Source organism: Macrotis lagotis, chromosome 7, assembly GCF_037893015.1.
Source record: "Macrotis lagotis isolate mMagLag1 chromosome 7, bilby.v1.9.chrom.fasta, whole genome shotgun sequence".
NCBI classification, from domain to species: domain Eukaryota; kingdom Metazoa; phylum Chordata; class Mammalia; order Peramelemorphia; family Peramelidae; genus Macrotis; species Macrotis lagotis.
Genome location: NC_133664.1, coordinates 210,214,427 through 210,240,225, shown reverse-complemented (window position 1 = coordinate 210,240,225; position 25,799 = coordinate 210,214,427). Strand labels below are relative to the sequence as shown.

The window sequence follows — 25,799 nt, the reverse complement described above, 5'->3', positions numbered from 1 at the left end:
ATACGTATCTGGCCACTAGATCCAGATGATTCCAGAGGAGAAAGTGAGGCTGGTGACTTGGCACTGCAACTCTTTATGTAAATCCAATTTACTTGCATGTCATGGAATCACCTCCCTGATGTCATGTTCCTCTTCAGTGAAAGACAACCCCACTCAGAGCCTCAGTACTGGGTATTATAGCTGGGTATTTTTTTTTTTAGGTTTTTGCTAGGCAATGGGGTTAAGTGTCTTGCTCAAGGCCATGCAGCTAGGTAATTATTAAGTGACTGAGACCGGATTTGAACTCAGGTACTCTTGACTCCAGAGCCGGTGCTTTATCCACTGTGCCACCTAGCCACCTCTATAGCTGTTTTCTAGAGTTCAAATTGGCTCTCAAGAATTGAATGCTAAATTTTCGTTATGAGCATATACATACATATATATATATATATATATATATATAAAATCTTAGAAATTGGCAAACACTGCAAATACAGGTTTAATTGGTTATTTAGTTGATAGTCTAGATTTAAGAATGTAATGGAAAAAATTTCAACAATGCAGATTACACTTAAAGTGCATTGTGTGTGCAGGTTTTTTTTTTGAGACCCAATTGTTAAACATTTACAAACACAACCCTGGCTATATCCATTTCCTTTAAAATGCAATAATAGCACCATAAAGAACAGTATCATCAAAGACAATTTATACATTGATCATTCCAGAACTATTTTAAAACAAAAATATATACCTATCAAATAATTTCTTTTTTTTAAAACAGGAACAATTTAATTATTTGACTTAGACATCAAGAATCTCTAAATAACTTGTAAGAGCAACCAATACCTAGAATTGTAAGAGTAAAAAAATTTTACCAAGAAAAAAACAAAATTTGAACTGTGAACTATTCAATGTCATTATTGATAAGAATATCAAACAAACACTCACATGCACCCCAGAGATGCAAATTGAATGGTCCAAGCAAGCATCTTTAGATTGCCAGAAAAATCAGAAGACAGTGGGAAACTTTAGAGCATACAAAACAAGGTAACTGCAAAAGGTAGAAGTCCTTAGAAAGCACTGTTGGGGTGATGGGAAGTCTTGTTTCTTGTACGTACTATCTGAAAAAGTTGGTGATTCCCTTATACCTAAATTGTGGGAGCCATCAAGCACTCTAGATTGGTTTCTAGGGTCTGGAGCAAGAGTTGAGCCAAGTAAAGAGTTCTTCTGGATCTGACAGAGATGGAAGTATCTGCCTTCTTATTTATTATTTTAACAATTTCTACAGTTGTTTTTTTAATATATGTTTCTTTTTGATTTGTATTAAACAAAAAATAAAAATAACACACAGAAAAACCAAGAAAACATTAAAAAAATGGCCAAAGATAGCCTTGGAATATAGAACTCCAACAAGGGGGGGGGGGAGAAAGGTAAAGAGAAAATGATTTGGAGATTATTATATTGCAAGATTAAACAGTGACGTTAAAAAAAGAAGAAACAGTGACACTAGAACCTAAATTTTTTCTTTTGTTTTTTTTTATTTTTTGAGGTTTTTGCAAGGCAAATAGGGTTAATTAAGTGGCTTGCCCAAGGCCACACAGCTAGGTAATTATTAAATGTCTGAGACCAGATTTGAACCCAGGTACTCCTGACTCCAAGGCCCGTGCTTTATCCACTACGCCACCTAGCTGCCCAACCTAAATTTCAATATCTGCAAGTATTAAGTATTTTCACTTCTTCCCAGTTGCTTTTCTTGCTAATTTCTGAGCTGCAACATTCCCTCCATCTTTTGAATAAGCAGGTACATAATTCCACTCAACATTCATGCCCCAAGTCAGATTATCCAGTTTAATGAATTGCTCTCTGTGGACATCTTTATTTTTACTTGTTTTCCAGTCATTTCCTTTCCAGTTGTCAATCCACTCATTCATACCCTTGGTGACAAGTTGGCTGTCTGTGCACACTACGATGTTGTCCTTATTTTGGACCTTTGCTTGCTCAACCGCTTTGATTGATGCTTCTAATGATGCACTTTGGTTTGTCTGTCATCCAGAATACCTATCACTTATGTTTAGACCATGCTCTGATCTCCAGTAGACACCAATACCTCCTTGTGCCCCTTCTCTTCCATTATTTTTGCAGGTACCCTTGACATAGACAATGTTAGAGTCTGACTCTGGATGTGATTGCCCATAATAGCTTCCATGGATGCTAGTCTGCCAATCATAGTCACAGCTCCAGGGATTGGGTTTCCAACTCATGTCTAATCTCAAGTGATCCTGACCTTCAGAAAAAGTCAAATAATTTCTTTAAGAACATATATTTGTGGCACAAAGTGTAGTTATGAGATTAGTTAGATGTGATGGTTTACATTCTTCCTTTGAGTACAAAATAATTTCCTCCCTGGAATAGGAGAGGAAAGAGTGAGAGACCTCATTGAGAGATCAGTGGATGTATTTAGTTGTTGGCAGAAACCTTGAGGGGCTTCTTTATCAGACTACCACTGAGGTAGGGAGTTCCAGGTAGCACTCTAAGGGCAGCCAGTTACTCCAAAACCTAAGATCGCAATTGTAATTTCCCCCAAGAAGGCAGTCTTCTAGACTAGCCATAAGGCTAGACTTTATTTTCTGGAGCTTGTAGACATTACTGAGTGGCACAATTTTTTCTTTTCTTTTTAAATTTAAATTTCATTTTTTTCCAATTACATGTAAAAATAGTTTTCAACATTTATTTTTTGTAATACTTTGAGTTCCATATTTTTCTATCTCCTTCCCTTCCTCCCCATGACAGCAAGCAAACTAATATAGGTTGCACATGTACCATCATATTAGCATGTTTCCATATTAGTCATGTTGTGAAAGAAGAATCAGAACAAAAGGGAATAAACCATGATAAAGAAAAAAACATAAAACAAAAATTTCAAAGGTGGCACAACCTTTTCACTTCAAAGAGGTTAATCCTCTTCTTTGGGCAAGGGAGAGGTTACAACAGCTAATATTCTTTTACTGCCTACTCTGTGCCAGGTGCTTGACAAATATTATCTCATTTGATCCTTACAACTACTCCTGGAGGTAGGTGCCATTATTATGCTACTTTTATAGATGATAAAACTGAGGCTAAGTGACTTGTCCAGGGTCACCACCTAGTAAGTATCTAAAGTTGTGTTTGAACTCAGATCTTCTGACACTAGGTCCAGTCCTGTACCCTCTAAGTTACTTTAACTGCCTTAGCTGCCTTGCTTCAAACTCTCTGGGGTAGAAGTTTTTTTTACAGTGGGATTCAGTTACTCAGAATAAACTTGACAATTAGCAATAGTATATGTGATTTCTAATATGTCGTTACAGAGTTTTTCAGCAGTTTCTTTGTTAAAGACTTTGGAGTCTCCTTTAGCAGAGTAGACCAAGAAGATATTAATAATTACAAATGTAGTCATTTGAATAAATTCAACCCATGTGTTAACAAGGGACTGCTTTGAGATGGGTGCACAGCTTTCTATGTTTTGATTGGTTTCCCAATGTACCTAGCAGATGGAGCAAATGTGGAAATTTTGAAGGAAAATTTGGAGTAGATCAATCAATTTGAACTGTAGCAAATCATCCCACTCTCCCTTTGCTCAAGCGGATCACCCCATGGAAAATGTAAGAAAGGTAAAGAAGGATCATTTCATCTTCACTCTGACCAGGTGACTGAGTACAAAAAACACCTAGCCAGTCTCTAGGCTGATCCTATAGTATTGTTACTCATAGTCTGGCTAATGAATGCTAAGACAAAAGTAAGAGAAAGTAACACCTTGAAGGTTGAAGCCCTTACAAAGGAATTTGCTAAGTTTTTTTCACCACATACAATTCAGTAAGCAACATAATTAACAAGAATTGGTTTAGTAACTAATGGTAAAGCATCTAACATGGTAACTGGATAGGGACTTTTTTTTATTTAGTCTCTTCCTGAATTAAGGTAACCGCTCCACTTTCACAGCTGACTGCAATAAAGGGGTGTGGGGGGGGCTGGGGGAGATACAGAACAGAGAGACAGATAAACAGACAGACTGAGAGACACACACAGAAATGGAGGCAGAAAGAGAAGAGGAGGGAGAGAGAGAGATGGGAGGAGACAGAAGGGGAGAGGAAAGGGAGAAGAAAGAGGGAGAGAGACAGAGATACAGAAACAGATGGAAAGAGGAGAGGGAGAGAGATGGGGGAGACAGAAGAGGAGAGCAGAAGAGAGAAAAGGAGGAGGGAAGGAGAAAGAGAGAGAGAGAGAGAGAGAGAGAGAGAGAGAGAGAGAGAGAGAGAGAGAGACTAGTATAGTGATCTGACAGAAAAAATATTTGGTAAAAAGATAACTCATACTACTAATAGCCTACTCAGAACTACTAACCTATCCATGAACAGAAGAAAGTCTAGGTATCAAAGGGGTGTTTTTAAGGTCAGTGAAGGTAGATGGAAACATAGTCATGAGGCTCTGCATCAGGAAAGTCGGGAAAAGGAAGGCAGGACTGAAGATGGGCTTCTGGGTCAGTAGAATGTGTCCGGCTGACAGCAATACCATTTGTCATTTTTGCTTAGTCAGGTGTTTGACAAATGCACTTCGGTTTTTAAAAGAAGAGTAGCCACAGAATGGGTGGGGCACACTGGCTGAGTGGGACCTAGAGAGCCAAGATCTCTGACATTTTAGAGAGAAGCAGCACCAGCTGGGGCAGCTAGGCGGCACAGTGGATTGAGTACCCGATCTAAGTCAGGAAGATGTGAGTTTAAATGTGACTTTAGATTCTTACTGGGCAAGTCACTTAATCTTGTTTGCCTCAGTTTCCTCATTAGTAAATGGAGTTGAAGAAGAAAATGGCAAACCACCCCAGTATCTTTGCCAAGAAAACCTTAAATGGATCAGTAAGAATTAGACACAACAGAAATGACTAAACAATAACAGTGAAAACAAGGGGAAAGTGCCCCCAGTTCCTAGGAAGAAAGTTGTAGTGGAGTATGTCACAGTGTGGAGTGATATAAAAAGTACAGTGGAAAATGGAGTCAGAGGATCCAAGTTCAAATTCTGCCTCTGATCAGTTTACTAGTTTTGTGACTATAGGCAAATCACTGGGTCTCAGTTTTCTCATCTATAAAAAAAAGTGATGGGGGGGTAGTTTGAATAGATCTCCTCTGAGTTCCTTCCCTCTCTAGATTTATAATACTATGAAAAGTCTGAATTCAATAAATACTGAAATAAACCTTTTAGATTAAAATGGCACAAAATAACTGGAACATATACCTAACACCATCAGGCACATGGTTAGCTTCCCACAGCCTCATGAATTAGTGACCATGTAGGAGGAATGGACCCAGCAGGGAGAAATCATAGGATCATTTTATTAAAAAACAAGTGTGGTCATGGTTTTTAAATGGGCTGCCTATTTCACATGCTAATATTATGCCTAGCCAAGAAACTTCTTTTAGAAGGACCTTCTGTTAAATAGATGTTCTGACAACGCCCCTCCCTGAGAGGGGCCTCTAGCAGAGGCAGGCTTACGAAGAACCTGGCAAAATCCCAGCCTGGTCCATTAATAAGATAAGAAGGATTTGAAGCATTAGGCAGAGGAATCAATGAGTGACAGACTACCTTTTGCTCATTTTTGCTCTATGATATCCATCCACATCAAGGCCATACACAGGAATTTTATGGGAATGGACCCTATAAAAACATAATGGTTGTGTGTGTATGTATATGTGTGTGTGTATGTCTCTATGTGTATACGTGTCTATGTCTGTGTTTACATGTGTATGTGTGTCTGTATGTATATATGTGTGTCTGTGTATATCTGTGTGTCTGTGTGTGTGCCTCTGTGTATATATGTATGTGCGTGTGTCTTTGTGTATCTGTGTGAATGTCTGTGTGTGCATGTGCTTAAGGAAGAGGCAGGAAGCCTTCTAGCTGGGACTTCAGCACCCCTGAAAAAGAACACTTCCCCATCCCCCCAGTGGCTAAGTGAAGTTATTTCCCTGGCCTATAAAATACTTTACATAGGATTTTTATTATCTCCTTTGATCTTACAAAACCATGAGGTAGGTGGAGCAGGTATTAATGTTCCCACTTTGCAGATGAGGAAATGCAAGATGGGAGAGTCTTGATTGTCACACATAGCCACAAAATAATAATTCACATTTATTTAGAATGCTATGGTACAACTAGGTGGTACCATGGTGTATAGAGCTTTGTGCCCTTAATCAAGATTATTTAGGAGTTTTTCACTTGTGACTGATTCTTTATGACCCCCTTTTTAGGGTTTTCTTGACAAAGATACTGCAGCAGGATGCCATTTCCTTCTCCAACTAATTTTACAGATGAGGCAAACAGGGTCAAGTGACTTTCCCAGGGTTACACAGCTAGTAAAAATGTCTGAGGTCATTTTTGAATTCAGTTCTTCCAGAGGGCAGTGGGGTGACTGGCCCTGGACTCTGGAAGCCTTGTCTTCCTGAGTCTAATGCTATATCCACTGAATCACTTAGTTTGTTTCCTAGGCAAACGTGACTTGTTCAAGGTCACTCAGTAAGTGTCTTAGTTTGTATTTGACCCCAGATTTTCTTCTTTAGGTACCATGGCACCACCTAGCTAGTAAAGTTAAAAAATCATCCCAGTTTTTTAAGAAGTTCCTTGTTCTTTCCATTATACTGAGTCACTTCATTAGGTAATACTGAGGGACCTATCCATAAGTTCTACTCCAAGAATTGGTGTAGTGGATAGCACATAGGAAGACAAACTGGCCTCAGTTTCTCATTAGCTGTAAGATCCTGGGCAAGTATATATATTTTTTGCAAGGCAATGGGGTTAAGTGACTTGCTCAAGCTCACACAGCTAGGTAATTATTAAGAGTCTGAGGCTCCCTCAGAGGGATTTGTACAAACTGATGCTGAGTGAGATGAGCAGAACCACAAAAACACTGTACACTCTAACAGCAACATGGGGGTGATGATCAACCTTGATGGACACACTCATTCCATCAGTGCAACAATCAGGGACAATTTGGGGCTGTATGCCATGGAGAATGCCATCTGTAGCCAGAGAAAGAACTGTGGAGTTTGAACAAAGACCAAGGACTATTACCTTTAATTTAGAAAAAAGCCTGTTATCTGATTGTCTGATCTTGCTATCTCTTTTACTTTATGTTTCTTCCTTAAGGATATGATTTCTCTCTCATCACATTCAATTTGGATCAATGTATACCATGGAAACAATGTAAAGACTAGCAAATTGCCTTCTGTGGGGGGTGGGGGAGGGAAGGAAGATTAGGGGGAAAATTGTAAAACTCACAATAAATAAAATCTTTAAGAAAAAAAGAGTTTGAGGCTAGATTTGAACTCAGGTCTTCTTGACTCCAGGGCAGGTGCTCTCTCCATTGTGCCCCTTAGCTGCCCCTTGGGCAAGTTATTTAACCTCTGTGGACCTCAGTTTCTTTATCTGCAAAATGGAGATAATGATAGTACTTATCTCATGGATCAAATGAGGTAACATGACATTTGTAAATCTTAAAATGCTATGTAAATGCTAATTATTATTAATAATAATGATAATATAAGGATCTTTACTATATTACTCATTTGAAGGCTGCTGTAATTGAAATTCCTCCCAAACTAAAGAGCCAGAATATACACCAAGTCAGCAGGCAAACCAGAGCACCTGTCCTTAGCAGCTGGGCTCTAGCAATGGCGCCTAAGAAGAATAAAGCATCACCAGTCAGCAGCTGAAGAATTGTTGACTCGCTTCTCATCAGTTGTGCCTGTGACAGGTCCTATTTTTACCCTGGCCAGTTGCTCTTGGCAAGACAGAGGTGAGGGGAGACTGCTGGGGAGCTCTGCTATTGGTTTCAGAGAAGCCCAAAGTCACTATACTGTGTCTATAGATCAATGATAACATTACTAGGTTTATATCCCAAGATGGTCAAAGGCAGAGGGCGAGAAAGGACCCACACGTGCAAAAATATTCACAATGGCACATTCTATAGTAGCAAAAAACTTCAAATGATATGGGTGTTCATTAATTGAGACAAATGAACAAATTATGTTATGCAAAAGTAAGGCAAATATCTCTTCATAAAAGTTATAAAGAATTTCAAGAAGCTAAGATTTATATGACACAATAAAATAAGCTCAAACAATTTTATGATAGTCAAAATAATATGAACTTCAAAAGACATCAGACATCTGATCAATGAAATGATTGATCAATCTTGGCTTCAGAAGACTGATGGTAAAACATGCCCCCTAGCTCTCAGCAGAGGATAGTGGACTAGAGGTGACAATGAGATGTTCATCTTCAGACATGGTCTATAGGCGATTTGTTTTGTTTAATTAGCTTATTTGTTTTCAGGGAGGCTGTTTGGAAGAAAGGGGGGACAGCAGTCAATGGAAAGTGATAGTTAAGTTTTTTTAAAATTTATTTATTTTTGAATTTTATAATTTCCCCCCAATCTTGCTTCCCTCCCCCCCCCCCCACAGAAGGCAGTCTGATAGTCTTTACATTGTTTCCATGCTATACGTTGATCCAAATTGAATGTGTTGAGAGAGAAATCATATCCTTAAGGAAAAAAATGAAATATAAGAGATAGCAAAATTACATATTAAGATAATGGGGCCTTTTCCCCTCTCCTGCTGCTCAAGGAGCCTGCCACCACCATGAATGACACAGTAACCATCAGAACCAGGAAGTTCATGACAAACAGACTTCTTCAGCGAAAACAGACGGTTATAGATGTCCTTCATCCTGGCAAGGCCACAGTACCTAAGACTGAAATCCGAGAAAAACTGGCCAAGATGTATAAGACAACTCCAGATGTCATTTTTGTCTTTGGATTCAGAACCCACTTTGGTGGTGGCAAAACAACAGGCTTTGGCATGATTTATGATTCCCTTGACTATGCAAAGAAAAATGAACCAAAGCACAGACTTGCAAGGCATGGTCTGTATGAGAAGAAAAAGACATCAAGAAAGCAGCAAAAGGAACGCAAGAACAGAATGAAGAAAGTGAGGGGCACTGCAAAGGCAAATGTCGGTGCTGGCAAAAAGAAGGACTAAAAGACACTGTGGATGTTTATCAGTGAAGATAATTTGGATTTTTTCATCAGAGCATAAATAAACTGTTAAAACTCTTTTAAAAAAAAAGATAATGGAGTGGTTTTTTTTTTTTTTTTGGATTAGAGGTAATTGTCTTTGGTCTTTGTTCAAACTCCACAATTCTTTCTCTGGATATAGATGGTATTCTCTATTGCAGATACCCTAAATTGTCCCTGATTTTTGCAATAGTTATGGTTTTTTTAGGCATTAGTAAGGGTGGGGGGTCTCAATCTGCCATTGGAATGCAATATGATTCCCCCATTTGAATTATAAACAAATATAGATAGAGATATAGAGATATAATCATAATTGCAAGGTTTTTAAAGTTAGAAGTGGCTTTAGAGATTGACTTCCCCAAGACAGCCAAACTAGTAAGTGAAGGAATCAGGACTCAGACTCAGACCTTTTGACTCTTAAGATTAGTGTTGCTACCTCACAATATTAAACTTTCCTTTTGGAATAAACTCATAGAAATTAGGAACTCTTGACACATTGAGTTAAGGAAGCTCCCCTCCCCTTTTTTCATAAGATTAAGTGAAAGGGACATTGAAATCATCTAGTCATTATAATCTTCATCATCTGAAAGCATTTAAAATTTTTTTCCCCCTGAACTTAGTATCAAATAAAATAAACATTTCTAGATTCAAAGGAAAGCAGATGAGGATTGTAAAGAAAACCCATGAATCTCTTTTCTTCTTTTTCTTTTTTTAAAAATTTAATTAAGGCAATGGGGTTAAGTGATTTGCTCAAGGTCACACAGCTAGGCAATTATTAAGTGTTTGAAGCCACAGTTGAACTCAGGTCCTCCTGACTCCAGGGATGGTGCTCTATCCACTGTGCCACATAGCAGCCCCCAAAACCATGAATCTCTTATTCTATAATTTGATTTTTTTAAAGAATCTGATACAATTCTATGTTACTTCCTTTTTTAAAGTAAATTTTTATTCATAGCTTGTTTTTATATTGCCTACATTTCTCCCTATATCCATCCCCTCTCAGAGAACCATCTTTTATAACTATAGAATGAACCCTATGTCATTGTGTGACTGAAAGAGAGCAAAATAGACATCTCTGATAGTTTCTTCCCCACCCCCAACCCCTTATCCTCCTCCAAGTGAGATTTTAATTCCTGCCAAGAGGAGAAGCAGGAAATTAGGGCCAGAGGTCACTATGCTCTCTTCAGAGAGATTGGGACTACTGGGCTAAAATTATCTTTCTTTTCCCTTAGATATTGTTAGTCTTTTTTGTTCTTCAGTCATTTCAGTCATGTCCAACTCTCCATGACCCCATTTTGGTTTGTTTTTTGTTTTTGGCAAAGATACTAGAGTGGTTTGTCATTTCCTTCTCCAAATTATTTTATAGATGAGGAAAGTGAGACACAGAGGATTAAATGACTTGCCCAGGGTAACCTAGCTAGTAAGTGTCTGCAACCAGATTTGAATTCAAATTCAGACCAGATACTCTATGCACTCTGGCAACCCCTAGCTGCCTATATTTTTAGTTTAGGCTTTAAGGCATGAGTGTCCAACCTTTTAGCTCTTCTGAGCAGCATTGCCCAACAAAAACTTGCCAAGGGTCACTTATAGAATTTAATATTTGTTTATAACTATAATGCAATCTATATTACCAATAAGTATAATAAAATATAATAATATTGTAACAAAGTATAATAAAAATAATGAGCATAATAATAAAACATTTAATTTTTAAATAAAAAATAAGAATATACCATTTTTAATGTGGACACTCGACCTCCTTTTCAGTACCAGTGCATCTATACCAGGTTTGATAGAGGTTGTAGTGGTGCAAAGAATATTTTCCAGATGTTCACCTGAAATTTCTGATCTATTTTTACTTTTTGGATACTTCATATAGGAAAAAAAGTTGCTCACAAATAGGTGTACTTCTCAAAAGAGGCATCATGAACAGGTCATGTTTGTGAAATGCTGGATATTTTTCGTTAATAAGTACAACTTATAAAAGTCTAATAAATATACTCGAATAAATTTTTCTTTAAGATGCATATATGGTTACAGCTCCATACATTCTATTTGCAAGTTTTCAAGCAACCTATTTATGTCAATTGAGAATGGAATAGCAAATATATTAAATGCAATTGGTATTTTCTAAAATCTTTGAAGACCTGTGCCAAAATAGCAATTAATGCTGCAATATAATAAAGTTGTCTGTTGCATTTATGATGAGTAATATAACATTTTAAAATAAAGATTCTAATTTCTATATGCATATTTTTATATAAACAAAACAACAAAAATTTCAGCAGTCCATAAGATCACTAACAATGTTAGTTATGTGAAAAAGTCAAGCCAAGTTAGTTTAGGGTTTTGTGATATTGCAACCATGACATAGGCCAACATTCCTTTATCTTTTGGTTATGCAAATAACCAAATAGGCCCATGAATGAGTTTTGAAGGCCACATGTTGACTGCAGGTTGGAGACACTTGATTAAGGGGATATGATCAAATTCAATCTATCTTCTTATTGCTGTCAATCTTCTTGGACAGGAAGGAGGAGCCCAAGTTTTATATCCAAGGTTTGGATCCCTTCCCACCAAATACCAGCTTGACAATGAATACTTATTTATTTTCATTTATTTTTAGGTTTTTGGTTTGTTTTTTTTTTGCAAGGCAAATGAGGTTAAGTGGCTTACCCAAGGCCACACAGCTAGGTAATTATTAAGTGTCTGAGGCTGGATTTGAACCCAAGGTACTCCTGACTCCAGGGCCGGTGCTCTATCCACTGCACCACCTAGCTGCCCTAATGAATACATACAGTTAATAGCAAAGGATCTCATTTCTCCAAATTGTAGCAGAAGAGAAATCAGAGAATGTTTACATAGGAGAATATATAAAAGGCAATACAGAAGAAGTTCTTCCATTGGAGTGAGGCAACCTAGCTCAATCTGGAGAGAGAGAGTGTCCTAGATCTCCCTCAGGGAAACTTCCTGCAATCTATCGTGTGGCAAGCTGGAGACAGGGACATGATGAATACTATCAGTTCCTCTCATGTTGACTTCTCCCCTTTTCTCTTCATCAACTCAAAGTGTGTTGACCTCTTCCATCTTCCTTCTTGAAGTCATCTTCAAAGAACACTTGATGTAACTTGAAGTCTGAAGAAGATGGAAAAGATTGGAGCTCCCTAACTCCACACTACTCTCCTCACAGGGCAGGACATTCACCGCTACCAATAAGGAGAATTTCATATCAATTGGCTTCTGGGGATACATAACAATTTTTTAAAGAGGAAAAGGAGAAAAAAACTGAAAATAATATAGAAGATGGTTCCATAACTTGGACCTCTGCCCTCCCTACCTCCCACCTCTGCAAGGGAGTTGGGGGAATTGTTTTCTAATATCTCTTCTTAGGGGCCAATTTTATCTTTGTAATTTTGCAACATTCTTTCTATAGAAGTATCTTTCTATAGAAGTAGTCATTGTGTGACTTGTTTTTTGGTTCTGCTTATTCCACTCTGCTTTTTGTTTTTTGGCTCTGCTTATTCCATTTCATATAGATCTTTCCATACTTCTCTGTATGAAGAACATTCATCATTTTCTTACATCACATTCATATGCCTCAGTTTGGATAGGCATCTACTTTGTTTTCAATTCTTTGTTACCACAGAAAGTGTTGCTATAAATATGTTGATCAATATGGAACTTCTCTTTTTTATCAAAGACATTCTTGGAATATATGCCTATCTCTGTGTTAAATGGCATGGTCATTTTTAGCTACTTTATTGCATAATTTCAAATTCTCCAACACATATGTCTCATTCTGCATCTTCAGACCATTACCTCTCTGAGTTGTACTACCAACGATGTTTTAATCTGCCTACAGTGCTGCATTACACACCCAAAATGAATTATGCTCATCTTTTGTCATCTTTGTCAATTTATCTGGGTGTGATATGAAATCTCAGAGTTGTTTTTGGTTTGTATTTCTCTAATCATTAGTGATTTGGAACATTCTTTCATCTCATTGTTAATCATTTGCAACTTTTTTGAAGACTCTTCACTGGGAAATAATTTTTGGTCTTATTTATTTCTGTAAGTTATCAATTTATCTAAAATCCTAAACCCTTTCGGGAGAAATTTGATACAAAGATTTTTCCCCAGTGAATTTCTTCCCTTCTTATTCAAGATATATTCATTTTAATTTTGTTTCTGGAAAAGCTTTTCAATTCTATATAATAAAAATTATTCATTTTATCTTTTGTAATTATTTTATCTTCATCTACTTATAGTAGTAACAGGTATATAGTCTACTTCTCTTCTAATTTTTTTGGACATGATCTTTAATAATTGGTCAAATTTCCATTTTTAATTTATTGTGGAATAATAATGTAAGCTATTGTCCTAAGGTTAATTTCTTCCAGTCAGTTTTCCAATTTTCCTAGTAGTGCTTATCTTATTAATTCTTAAGTAATTTATGTTTTAGAATTTATGAAACACTGAGTTGTTACATTATTTTGAAATTTCCCCTTTCTAGTCTAAAAATCTTCTCACTTATAGCCAAGACAACCAAATGATTTTGATGATTACTGCTTTATAATATAGTTGAGATCTGAAAGTGTAATTCTTACTTCAAACCTACCATTTTCACTATTTCTTATATGATTACATTATATTTAAAGCTTTCTTATTTTAATGCTTTTAAAGTTTTGTTCATTTCTGTTTCCTTCTAAATGTTCTCCTGTTCATTACTAGGTGCTTTTAAAAATGATTTAAATATTTATTTTTCTTTCTTTTCTTTTGTTTTTGGACAAAATTATTGCCTAACTCCTTTCTCCCACCACCACCCCTCCAAAAGAGAAAAAGGAAAGACAAAATTTTTATAACAAGTTTACATCATCAAAGCAAATCTACTCATTGGCCATTCTCCAACATATATGTCTCATTCTGCATCTTGAGACCATCACTTCTCTGTCAGGAGGTGGATAGCTTTACTCAATAGTCCTCTGTAGTGGTGGTTGGTCATTTATCAGATCAAATTTCTTAAGACTGAAAGTATAGAAGCAAAGCAGTTTGTGCCAAATCCAAGATGTCAAAGGTAGCCACACTTCCAGCGGAGCCTGAACCAGATTAATTGGGAAATATTTAACAAAATAAGTAAAAATACAATAGAACATATATCATCTTGACAGGTGATTTTCTAAGTAAATATGTGATCCACAGGTATCCTTATGCATGGTTTAGTAGCCCTGTTTCTATTTTCATTTGACATCATAGAAATTCAATGGCAAAAAAATGGGTTTTGAGCCCAGATTTCTTGACTCCATACCAGTCATCTTTCTATGATAACATCTTCCTCATTATTGGCACACATTATAGAATATTTCTAATTTTTCATAAATTTTGAATGCCCTTCTATTTTTCCTGAAGACAAGTAAAGGAGAGGCTACACCTGTGTTCTCCTATCACTAATGCCATTTCCCAGAACAAACTTTATGAGGACTCCACAGAAAGACAAAAGGACTTCTAGGGTCCTTTATTTTTTAGATTTTGCAAGGCAATGGGGTTAAGTGGCTTGCCCAAGGCCACAGGGCTAGATCATTGCTAAGTGTCTGAAGTCAGATTTGAATTCAGGTACTCCTGACTCCAAGGTCAGTGCTCTATCCACTACGCCACCTAACCGCCTCGACTTCTAGGGTCTTGAATCAAGATATGTCTCTCCACATGAGTCAAGATACATGCCTCTCTACACATTTGCCTCACTACTATTACACTTTAAATTCAAAGCTACTCTCCTCAGAAATCTGATATGTTTAGAGACTCTCTGGGAGTATGTCCCCACCAGATTAAGGGGGATATTTTGTAGTAAATATTCATAACATATATTATCAACATATATATATATATATATACATACATATATATGTATATATATATGTGTGTGTGTGTGTGTGTGTGTGCTCATAACACATATTATCATTAATATATATGTTCATAACATGCATTAACAGTAAATTCATCAGTTGGTTAATGGAATCAAGAGCATACTGATAGGAATTCATGATTAAAAGTACTCCAGAGTAGAAATCTAACCTAACCCTCTAAATACCTATGATCTTGGATGATAAAGACAGTTAACTGTTGTATTTCTATTATAGCTATGTTGACATCCCTAATGGATATATACTGGGTTCCTTGAAGAAAAAGAATGTGTCTTATCTAAGTTGTTTTTGTTCCTCAATATCAACACAGTACTTTGCATATAATAAATGCTTAATATATGTGAAATGTGTGATTCTAAATTATTTTATTGTAGTTATTTATGTGTGCATTCCTTCCCCTACTAGATTTTGAGTTCTCCAAGGCCAGGGACTATACCATCCATGAAAAGAAAGGGTGGTATAATAGAATGAGCACCAGCTCTAGAGTCAGGAAAGAGGAGTTCAAATCCAATCTTTGATACTTTCTATCTTTGCAGGATTGAGTACTCTGAGCCTAAGTTTAATTTATATGAAAAACAGTGTTTTGAGGAAAATATTTCATAAAGTTTAAAGTGCTATATAAATGTGAATTATTATCTTTGTATCAAATGTAGCTTTAGGGACACGGACAAGAAGGAAAATTCTCAGAAGTATTCTATGTATCACACATCAATAACTAGCTAGAGCTCAACCTTTCAAAATAAGTCTTTCAATAGGATACCTCAAAACAGTCATAGAGAGACCAAGACTTCCTGAGGTTACTGGTCTCTCTGTCCTTCAGCATTCTTGCCTCTTCCCTTCAGGAAGCAGGCAGGCATGTGGGGATTAGTGGCACCAAGGCTGCCATTGTCTCGACTTGGTGCCTGCATGTATGAGCTTCCTGCTTTATTTGCCCTCCATAACCTCTAGGAGGCTTGAGTCATTTTCCAAATTCAGTTGAAGAATCTGGACTCGGCTGTGGACTTACAAGGTAAAGAAATGTTTTCTTTAGTATCTGAGTACCACCTCCAAAAACCTTATCTCTTGTCCTGGTGAGTGCTTTATAAAAGTGGAGTCAGAAGATTTGCATTTGAATATCATCTCTGTTAATAACCTGAGTGCCTTAAGCAAATTATTTCCCCTCTCTCTGGGCCCTATTTTTTCATGTATAATTTTTGAAAGTTATCTATTATGTTTAATTTATGGAAAAAAAGAAGTACTTCTATAAAATATACAATTAAAAAAGATGATGAAACTGTAAATTTACTATGTACAACTTGCTATTCCTTTTAAATATACAACAAAATTGTTGTATAAATTTCTTTTTTTTCCCTCCTCCCTCCAGATATCGCTACCATTAGACACAAATAGGTAAGAAACACACACATATGCAAAATTATTCTATACATATGTCTATCAGTTTTTTCTCTGGATGCAGATAGTATTTTTCTTCATATGTCCTTTATTAAGTTGGGTATTTATAATACATTTAATATAATACAAATAATACTTATTTGAGGAAACAATTACTTATAGCTTAAGAGAATTAGAAGTCATCAACCTATATTGAGGGGGTTTATATTCTATAAATAGCCCCAAAGGTCCCTTTTAGGGCTAAATCCAATAATTTTCCAGTCACAAAATATTAACACCTTCCAGTTACAGCACTTGTTTCCAGGGAACTATATATGTTTTTAAGTTTCTTTATTTTATTTTTTCACAGTTATTTGTAAAAATAAGTTTTAACATTCATTTTTACAACTTTGAATTCCAAATTCTCTCCCTTCTTCCAACACCCCCCACACTCTCCCTCATTGGGAAAGCAAGTTATTTGATATAAGTTAAAATATGTAATCATGCAAAACATTTCCAAAATTGTCATGTTGTGGAAGCAAACATAAGCCCAGCTTCCTCCCCAAAAAGAAACCCCAAGAAAAAGAAAGTAAAATAAAAGTATGTTTCAATCTGTATTCAGACACCATCAGTTCTGTCTTTGGGATGGACAGTATTCTTTATCATAAATCCTTTAGAGTTCTCTTGGGTTACAGCACTGCTGAGAAAAGGTAAGCCATTCACAGCTGATCATCCTACAATATTGCTGCTACTCTGTAGAATATACATTTTTAAAGCACAGGTCATAAAGCAATGTATCACTTCTCTGCTCAATAACTTTCAGTAGCTGTCCCACTTGCCTGGAATGCACTCCATCTTCACCTTCACCTCTTGGTATTCCTAACACTGTACCACCTTTTCTTCAAAACCTCTTGATCCTCTCAGAATTTTGTATTATATTTTGTTTTGACTTAATTACAGGTGTAATTCTTTCTCCTTCCCACATCTCACCAGACTGTAAGTTCCTTGAAGAGAGGTATTGTTTTATTTTTGCCTTTGTATCCTTAGAACTTGAGCCAGGGCCTTGCATTTAATGGAAATTTAATAAATATCTGTTGAAGACAATCCCCAAAGGACTAGAGATGAAGTTTTATACTATCTGCCTTCAGAGAAAAAGCTGATATTGTTTGAATACAGATTATTTTTCACTTTCATTTTTTGAGTCTTCTTATACAAAAAGTTTTACATAATTACATATGTATAACCTTTATCTCCCTTATTGTCTCAAGGAGGAGGAGGAAGAGGGAGGGAGGGAGGGAAAGAGAATTTGAAACTCAAAACTTTAAAATGCTTTTAAAAATTGAAAAAAATATTTGTTGAATAAATGAGAAACCATATAATGCTTCCTTGGACCTCACTGTGTGAGACTGAAAAGGTGAACATTATCATTGTTATTGTTACAAGACAAGCCCAGATAAGCTAAATGACTTACTGAAGGTCACACAGGCAGTAATGTTGGATTAGTTTAAGGCCCCAGTCCTGTGTTCATTTCCTTCAATGTTAATTTATCTATATCAATAGCCATCTTTAGGATTCCCTTTTTCCTGTTCCTTTCAATTAGTCTGGGAGGATGAAATACCTTATCCTTGATAATCTTTCTTGTGTTTGCTATTTTCCAAGGTCTGACTCAAGTGAGTCAAGGGCTCACAGCTTAAAATAGAGTTGGGGAAAATCTGGCCCAAAGAGCAAAGAGATCCTTGGCTTAGCTTTCACCCTAGTTAATGTTGCTCTGGTCTTTGCTGCTGCAGCTCAGAAAATAACTCCCATTTAGAGCAGTCCCTGAAGTTTTAATAATTAATGGTGCAGGGTGGCTGTAAGGCTAATAACAAATATTTCTGTAACCCTTGTGTCAGAGGCTCCTTCCTAATTTGAAGGGTCCTTTTGGGGTTTTCTGAATTTCTCCAGCTCATTAGTCCCCACTTAAGTCAATTGGGAATGTCCTCATTTTGTGGTACCTTAAGGGAGGGAAAAGCTGCTAGCCTCACAAGTTATCTAACAGAATACTTTTTATTTATCCAGCAAAAGACAAAAAAAACCCTTATTCAGGTGTTCACAGAGATCCAAGAGGCACCTTTGCCCCCAAAGGGGGGCAGCTATCTCACTTCATATTCTTTACAATTTAAAATTCTATCCATATGTCTCCACCCTGCCCCCAACAAAGGGAAAGGACTTGGAGTTCACTAGAGAGCAAAAAAAACAAAACAAAACAAAACCTGTCTTGAATGAATAACTCTACCCCTAGAGATCTGTATAGTCCCTGTGACTTATAATATTGAACCATTTGGGACTTCTCAAGGGGAAAGGATCCAAGGTTAAAATTCTCCATTTCAAGACTTCCTTCTTGTTCTTTATATGGCCCCAACTCTTGTCATTGATCCCTGAGAATTATTTCTTTCTCAGCCTCTCTTCCACTCCACTCCCAATGTTGCTTTATCAATCTTGTGGTAGTCCCTTCTTTCTTTTGTAAATAATATTTTTTCAAATTACATGTAAAGATGGGTTTTCAAGATTTATTTTTATAAGATTTTGAGTTCCAAATTTTTCTTCCTTCCTTTCTTTTATCCCCTCCAATACTTTATATATATATATATATAGATAGATAGATAGATAGATAGATATAGATATAGATATAGATATATAGATATATATATGTTGAAGTAAACAAATTTTCACATTAGTTATGTTGTGAAAAAAGAAACTGAATGAAAGGGAAAAGCAACAAAAAAAGGTGAAAATAGTATGTTTTGATCTGTAATTAAGCTCCAAAGTTATTTTCTGGATGTAGATAGCATTTTCTGTCATGAGTCTTTAGGAATTATCTTGGATCATTACATTGCTGAGAAGAATTAAGACGATCATAATTGTTCATCATGCAATGTTGCTATTTCTGTGTACAATGTTCTGGTTCTGTTCATTTCACTTAGCAACAGTTTAAGTCTTTCTAGGTTTTTCTTAAACTTCCCTGCTCCTCATAGTATAATGGTATTCCTTTGCATCAATATATCACAATTTGTTCAGCCTTTTCCTATTTGATGGACATTTCCTCAATTTCCAATTCTTTGCCACCTTGTGGCACAGTTCAAGGTTTTGTGTGTGTGTGTGTGTGTGTGTGTGTGTGTGTGTGTGTATTTTGTTTATAGTATAATGGTATAATTATAGTATAATAATAATATTTACTCACATCCATTTCTGTTTCTTCTGAAGTGACTAGTACCAGTTTTCTCACAACCAGAGTTATAATGCCTCAAATTTATGCCTAAACTTTCTTAACCCTTTGAGATGCAAGGAGAATGCCTCTGGGCTATTTAAGACTTCTCATCCTTTGCTTAATCCTCACTACCCCATCCTCCACAAAAAAGGTATCCTACACCTGGCTACCTTCCACTGTGAATCAGCTTTGGTGAGTTCAGTGCACTAAGAACTGGAAGACCCATAGTGATATGGAAAATTCTTGGAATTTTTAGCATTAGCAGACCTAGGTTTGAATCCTGGCTTTGTTATTTACTATTTATGTGCCCCTAGATAGATCACTTTATCTGGGCCTCTACATTCTTTCCAGCTCTAAAACAATGTTCCTAGACCTTTTGGGACCTCAGTTTCCTGATTTGCAAAATGAGGACAGCTCCTGCCCTGGGATTATTGAGAAAAGTACTTAAAAAATTAAAGTTATTATAATAATATTCCAACTCCCTCATTTCAGATGTAAATTCTGCATATTTATAAGATTTAAGAACTGGAAGAAACTTTAAAGATAATCTGCCCTTCATTTAGAAATAAAGCCTTGCCAGATAAAACAACTTGTCCAAGGATATACAAGTAATTTGGATTAAGCAATCAGCTGAGACTAGATTCAGATGTTAACTTCCTCTCTACTTCTCTTTCCATTTCCATTCATTATTATATTACTTTTGTAAGCATACCAAAATGTTATTGTTGAGTTCTCCCTTCCCAGAGGAAAGGGACTGTTTAAAAACACTTAGAGAGCTATATAAATTTAAGCGTTGTCTTCTCCACCCACTTTCCCTGATACTTATACCACCTACCTTTCAACATCAGGACTCAATCAGAGCCAGTGACTCTCTGATACTTAAATAGCCCTTTCAAGTTTAATTAATAACTGACATTTCTATAGCACTTTAAGGTTTATGAAATATTTTACTCTCAACAAACCTGAAAGGTAGGTGGTATAAATATCATACTATTTTACAAATGAAGAAATTAGGACTCTGAGAATTAAAAGTGAGTTCTTCATGGTTGAACTTGGTTCCCCCAGCTCAAAGTTCGGAGTTCTTTCTGTTTTATCAAACTATCTCATTAAGGCAGGTCATGACAGCATATAACTTGTTTCTGGATTATATAACAGATCTTGGGAGGTCTGGTTCTTTTTGTTATTGTTGTTTATTTCTGTTTGACTCTTTATGACCTCACGTCAGATCATTCTATCATCCACTATCTCACAAAATCTGTCCAAGTTCATATCCATTGTTTCTATGAGACTATCCATCTCGACCTCTGCTGTCCCTTTTTCCTTTTGCCTTTAATCTTTCCCAACATCATGTATTGTCCAGTGAATCCCATCTTCTCATTATGTGGCCAAAGTATTGAAGCTTCAGATTCAGTTTTTGACCTTCTAGTGAATAGCCCAGATTAATTTCTTTAAATATTGACTGATTTGAAAGTATCAATTCTATGGCACTCAGCCTTCCTAATAGTCCAACTTTCATTTAATTATTGTTCAGTTTGACAGAGGTTCAGAGTGAATGAACGTTTTGACCCTTTAAGTAAGTAGATGATGTTTGATTTCAAAGAATTTAGACTTCCTAGGGGAGATTGGGAATGAATGGCCCTCTTTTATAGATAAGAAAATGAAAAGAGATCTAGTAAAAGAAAGGACTTAGAGCAAGAAAGAATTGAAGCTTATTTAACAACCCTCATCTCCCTCAATTTTACAAATGAGAAAACATAAGTAAAAAAGAGCAAAGAAAATTACTGAAGGTCATATAGGTAGCAAGTAGAGACAAGATTTAGACACAGGTCCAGAAGTGAACTCCAGATCCAGTACTCTTTCCCCTATGCTATGCTGTCTAACTGATAAATAGGTAGTTCAGATCTAAAGAATGTTGGCCACTCATCTTTCAGCACTAATCCTCCTACCTAGCAATTCAAGAAAGGACAAGGGCTGGATCAACAGCTAGGTGATCCCTTCCTCTGCAAACCTGGACTTTACCTCATAACAAACAAGGTGGCACACAATTTAACAAAATCTCAGAATCTTCAAATTGGAAATGACTTTGAGATCATCTAGTTCAACAGCTACCTGATAGAGGCAACTAGGTGGTGCAGTGGATAAGACTACCTGTCCTGGAGTCAGGAAGATCTGAGTTCAAATGTGCCCTCAGATGTTTACTAGCTTTATAACCCAGGGCAAGTCATTTAACTTGTCTGCTTCAGTTTTCTGAACTATAAAGTAGGAATGATAATAGAACCTCCTTCCTGGGCTTGTAAGGATCAGAGGAAATGATATTTGTAAAGTGTTTAGCAGAGTGTCTCACACATAGTAGGTGCCTGTTCTCTTCTAGCTTCTATTTGAAGACCCAGACTCTACAGTGGTGTAGGTGAGAAAACACATCCAGAGGTACCCATTCGACTTTTAGATGGCTCTAATTGTTAAATTAGCTATTGTGACTAGCATACATTTTCTTGACCCTGTCCTCTAGAGACAAAATAAACCTATCTTCCACATGAAAACCTTGCAAATATATAAAAACAACTATTATTCTGCTCTTCCCCTCCCAAATCTTCTTTTTAGGATATAATCCCAATTTCTTAAAGTGTAGTAATAGTATGGTAGAAAGCTCACTGACTGAGGAGTCAGAGGGGGTGGGTTCAAATTCTGCTTCTGAGAATAACTCTGACCTTGGGAAAGTCATTTTACTTCCCTGTGCCTCAGTTTCCTTGACTATAAAATGGGTTAGATGCTCTCTGTGGTTTCAGTTCTCAGTATAGGATATTATGATTCTCATGTGGTATGATTTCAAGCATTATTCTTCTCGAACTTCTGTTGAAAACTCTCCAATTTTTTAAAGACTCCAAAATATGGTGTTCTGAACTGAAGACAATCTTCCAAATAGGGTTTGCCTGGGTTGCCTCTTTTGAGCATTGTTTCCCCATCCTCATATATCTTCATCATCCTATATCTCAATATAGCCTAAGATCTTTAGTTTTTTTGGTGCTAATAGTATACTCTTGATTTAAAATATGTTTGCAATTCACTTTTATCAACTTTTCAGTTGAATTGAAAGTCAGTCTAGTGATAATTCCTCTATCTTTTATTTATGAAATTGGTTTTTTAACAAAATGTAAAACTTTACATTTATCTAAAAAATTTATTTTGACAGGGTTGTTTGCATACTTAATTTTCCTCACTCTAATTTTATCACATTACTGTCTATATTTAGGTCAAATGTCTGTTTGGAGCTTATTATGTTATATGATATGAAATCTTGGTTGAAACTATATTTCTGCCAGACTGATTTCCAGTTTTTCCAGCAGTTTTTTTTAGGTTTTTGCAAGGCAAATAGGGTTAAGTGACTTGCCTAAGGCCACACAACTAGTTAATTATTAAGTGTCTGAGGTCAGATTTGAACTCAGGTACTCCTGACACCAGGGCTGGTACTCTATCCACTGCACCACCTAGCCGCTCCCCAATATTTTTTTTTAAGAAAGATTTTATTTATTTTGAGTTTTACAATTTCCCCTAGTCTTGCTTCCCCCCCCCCCCCCAGAAGGTAGTCTGTTAGTCTTTACATTGTTTCCATGGTATTCCATTGGTATTCCATTGGTCTGACTTGAATGTGATGAGAGAGAAATCATATCCTTTTTTTTTAGGGGTTTTTTTTGCAAGGCAAATGGGGTTAAGTGGCTTGCCCAAGGCCACACAGCTAGGTAATTATTAAGTGTCTGAAGTCGGATTTGAACCCAGGTACTCCTGACTCCAAGGCCAGTTCTTTATCCACTACGCCACCTAGCCGCCCCTTTACGCCACCTAGTCGCCCCTAGAGAAATCATATCCTTAAGGAAGAAAAATAAAGTATAAGAGATAGCAAAATTACATAATAAGATAACAGGTTTTTCCCCCCGAAATCGAAGGTAATAGTCTTTGGTCTTTGTTCAAACTCCACAGTTTTTTATCCAGATACAGATGGTATTCTCCATCACAGATATCCCAAAATTGTCTCTGATTGTTGCTCTGATGGAATGAGCAAGTCCATCAAAGTTGATCATCACCCCTATGTTGCTGTTAGGGTGTACAATGTTTTTCTATTTCTGCTCATCTCGCTCGGCATCAATTCATGCAAATCCTTCGAGGCTTCCCTGAATTCCTATCCCTCCTGGTTTCTAATAGAACAACGGTGTTCCATAGCATACATATAACAGTTTGTTAAGCCATTCCCCAATTGAAGGACATTCACTTAATTTCCAATTCTTTGCCACCACAAACAGGGCTGCTATGAATATTTTTCTACAAATGATGTTTTTACCCTGTTTCCATGCTATACATTGATTGAAATTGAATGTGCTGGGAGAGAAAGCATCTCCTTGAGGAGAAAATAAACTATTAGAGATAGCAAACTTATGTAGTACGTAAGAGAACTTTTTTTTAAAAAAATTGAAGGTAATAGTCTTCAGTCTTTGTTTAAATTACACAGTTCTTTCTCTGGATAGAGATATCCTAAAATTGCCTCTTATTATTGTACTGATGGAATGAGCAAGTCCGTTAAGGTTGATCACCAACCCCATGTTGCTATTAGGGTGTGAAGTAATCATTTGGTCATTTGGCATGGCACTGAGTGGGAAAATTAATTTAGAAAATCTTGAAATATTTTTATATTGACATAGTTCAACAATAATATATCTTCATGTAGGACTGACTTTTTCATAGTATATGATTCTTTTCTTTTTTCTTTTTTTAGGTTTTTTTTTTTTGCAAGGCAAATGGGGTTAAGTGGCTTGCCCAAGGCCACACAGCTAGGTAATTGTTAAGTGTCTGAGACCCGATTTGAACCCAGGTACTCCTGACTCCAGGGCCGGCGCTTTATCCACTGCGCCACCTAGCCGTCCCTATATGATTATTTTCAATGGAATTCTCTTTCTATCTCTTCTGCTTGGTTTTGTTAGTAATATACAGAAGGACTGATCATTAGTGTCAGTTTATTTTGTATACTGATACTTTGCTAAAGTTATTGTTTTATTCATTTTTAGCTGCCTTCATATCAACAAAAAAGTAATGATTTTTTTCTCTTTCCTATGCTTCTACAATTTTTTGGCTTTATGTTTGCTATTCTTATTGTTTGTTATCTTACCGTTATAGTTAGTATTTTTAGCATTATGTAAATTATTATTTACAAATGAATTGGATTTAAGTGAGGGGATGCTGTACTGTCACCAACCTCACCTTCTTCTTGAGAGTCATCTGGCTCCAGTGGCCAAATATAAATCAGAACAACTGGAGATGGCCCTAGATACTAGGCAATCTGGGTTAAGTGATTTGCCTAAGGTCTTTCAGCTAGTTATTGTCAAGTGTCTGTGGTCACATTTGAACTCAGATTCTCCTGATTCCAGAGCTGATATGCTATCCACTACATCACTTAGCTGCCCTTTGTATTTTATACTATGCTACGTTATACCATACTATATCATACTATACTGTACTGTACTGTACTGTACTATGCTATACTATACTAAACTATACCATCCTACACTGTATTATACTATACTATATTATATTGTAGATAATGAACATTCTTGTGCTGTCTCTGATGGTATTGGAAAAGTCTCAGACTTATTATCACAATATTAGTTTTAGTTTTTGGCAGATGCTATTTACCATATTAATAAGAGCCCCATTTATTACAATGATTTTTGGTGGAAGTTTTTTTAAACAGGAAATAATGTATTTAGTCAAAAGTCTTTTAGTTTAGCTATTGATATTTTAATGTGATTTTTAATTTTTTTATTGTGATCTAATCTGTTTATAATTTTCCCAATATTGAAACAATTTTCATTTAAACAATATTCCTGTTATAAATCTTACCCACTAGTATATATATATATATATATATATATTTATATATATATATATATATATATATATATATATATATATACACTCTTTCTAATGTAGCTTCTTTACCAATAATTTTTCTTTCAAATTTGTGTCAAAGGGGCAGCTAGGTGGTACAGCAGATAGAGTACAGGCCCTGGAGTCAGGAGGACCTGAGTTCAAATTTGGCCTCAGACACTTAATAATTGCTTAGCTGTGTGATCTTGGGCAAGTCACTTAACCCCATTGCCTTAAATAAAAATTTTTTTAAAATTGTGTAAATATGCATTAGAGA

At 36.2% G+C, this 25,799-nt stretch overlaps 1 protein-coding gene and 1 pseudogene across 3 annotated transcripts in view; both read left to right on the top strand.

Moving 5' to 3' along the window:
* Positions 1 to 25,799, top strand: part of NINJ2 (ninjurin 2) — a 180,275-nt gene that overhangs the window by 115,182 nt on the left and 39,294 nt on the right. The window contains exon 1 of one of the 3 annotated variants that reach the window (XM_074194699.1): positions 15,842 to 16,000. The exons of the other annotated variants lie outside the window; for them this stretch is intronic. The gene's annotated coding sequence lies outside the window, so the exon portion shown is untranslated. Of the gene's footprint in view, positions 1 to 15,841; positions 16,001 to 25,799 lie in introns of those variants that run through there. 3 annotated transcript variants of the gene reach the window in all.
* LOC141493982 (small ribosomal subunit protein eS24 pseudogene) lies at positions 8,605 to 9,121 on the top strand (annotated as a pseudogene).